General features: G+C 38.6%; 1 protein-coding gene across 1 annotated transcript in view; it reads left to right on the forward strand.

The window, feature by feature from the left end:
- Positions 1-572: 572 nt before the first annotated feature.
- Positions 573-2134, forward strand: part of dhrs7cb (dehydrogenase/reductase (SDR family) member 7Cb) — a gene marked incomplete in the record, with an annotated part of 6744 nt that continues 5182 nt past the window's right edge. Inside the window, 1 exon segment of the mRNA XM_014023426.1 lies at positions 573-743.

Genomic DNA, 2134 nt, shown 5'->3' on the forward strand with positions numbered 1-2134 from the left:
ATACGGAATAACCACTGGTTTGGGTCTGGGTTTGGGGTCTTCATTTTCACCTGAAGGTTGCATGGAATCCTGTCTTTCCTGCATGGAATTTTGCCTGAAACTCTCAGACTGAAGAAGTCTCTTGGAAGAGAGACAAAACGTTTCATTAAAGAAGAACCCGTCCAGAGGACCTATACAATTTTTTTCCATGTTATATATAAAAAACAGTGGTGTAAAGGTTCAACAATAAAACAGTTTGTATAAATTGTTAGACAATGTTTGAGACTGGAGTTGATTTAAGATGACAGGAATCCTCTGTAGTTCTTGACCCCATTCGATTTTATGTTTCTCATCATTTAAGTTTACACTTATCTAGTCCTGGTCAAAACCAATTTTTCCAAAAATTAAACCATGACTACAACCGTCCTTAAGCAGCAGCACCATGCTAACCCACTGCCACCCAGTGGAACTGATACTCTATGTGTGGCCCATCCCTTAATGCTAGTGACCAGAGAGCATGCTTCAGATACTGTGCATTGCATGTGTGTGTATTAATGGCTGACACAAGCAGAGGCTATTCTAAGAAGAGGGGCTTCAGTGGACAGAAGTGGATCAGACGCACAAAGTAACTGCGCCATGTGAATGGACGAGGGACACAAGAGCTAAGACAAGGGCCTCCTTTACCTAACTGAATCCAGAAAACAAACAAACAACAACAACAACAACAGGCAGTCCCACTGGAGGATTAGGTCCTTGGCCAGGCTGTAAGTGAACCAATAATAACACAGATTACCAGTGTTTGTGTCTGTTGATATATATTTGTGCTCACAAAAACTGACTAATCTCAGTTGTGTGATGGTTTAAACATGGTGCTGAACTGGATTCCAGGAGTTATGTGTTTTTAGTATGGTTTTGAGGTTTTCCTAATGTAAATGCATGGAAAGCAAGAAAGAAAGGGAGTTCATTGCTTACAAATGTGAAGCTCTCTGGTTGCCCTTTTTGAGGTATCATGTGACGGTGCCGCAGAGATGTCTAAATGCAAGACATTCTGTGGTGACCCCAGAATATATTTAGCCGTTCTCCTTAAACCTACTTTACATAGTAACAGAGTTAGCAAGGTGTCCGAATAAAAGCATGATCTTGGGAGCTTTGACACATTTGGAGTCTTAATACATTGATCTACTTAGACTGTTTACAGGTAACCAAAAAGATATTAAAAAAACACACAGCCTAAAGCTTTTTGTTTTAAATGGAAAATGGGGTGCACTGAATGAGTTCAGCTGCTTTTTAGATTTGTTTAAAATTTAACCCCCCAAAACAGCCTGTAGGCAATACAGAAATAACAAACAGATGCTGTCAAATTAAAGCTTTTGGCTGTTGGAGTCATATTTACTTAGTTGTGAAAATCAGATAACTCACAAACTGAATCCCAAATTTTCCAACATCTGTTTTGAAATCCAAAAGATGTTCAACGAGTTGAAACATCATCTACGTGTTTTGAAGCACATGGACAAGCTATTGGTTCTTTTTTTGTTGTTGTTAGTTATACAGACAGAAGATTTACTTTTTAAATTTTCTTTCCTTCTTGGATGCTCTTCTTTTGTTTGTTTGACTGATAATCAGTTTTCCAGTGAAATGGTCAGCCTTGTGGGTTCAGGTCATAAACATTATTTGTAAAATGATTCTTTCATCCAGATGTAAGGAGGTAATCTTCCAATCAGAGGAAACTCCCCAGCCCTAGCAACATGCCATGGTGTCCTTGGGCAGACCACTGAATCACCCACCCCTCACCTACCATTTGGTCATTATGAAAAATTAAAGGATGTAATACCATTCTGGGTTGTTGTGTATCTTACATAGTCTCTAGGGCTAAGAGAGAACACAATTTGCAAAAGGAATATTCACTTTGAAGCTAACTTCGTGTTCAGTAATSGTTACTGATGCTGTTTTCCTTGAAAGGCCTACAACCTGTCCAATTAGCCTAAACCAGTGGTTCCCAAACTTTTTATCTTCTGACCCACAAAATATCCATGGCAAAAACTTGTGACCCCAAATACTACTGGTCTGAGTACACAAACTTCATTAATAACCCTAAAAACACAGGCTTTTTGACAATCTAAACAGCTTGTACACAAATATAAATACTTATTTATAC

Source organism: Austrofundulus limnaeus, unplaced genomic scaffold, assembly GCF_001266775.1.
Source record: "Austrofundulus limnaeus strain Quisiro unplaced genomic scaffold, Austrofundulus_limnaeus-1.0 Scaffold368, whole genome shotgun sequence".
Classification (NCBI taxonomy): Eukaryota; Metazoa; Chordata; class Actinopteri; order Cyprinodontiformes; family Rivulidae; genus Austrofundulus; species Austrofundulus limnaeus.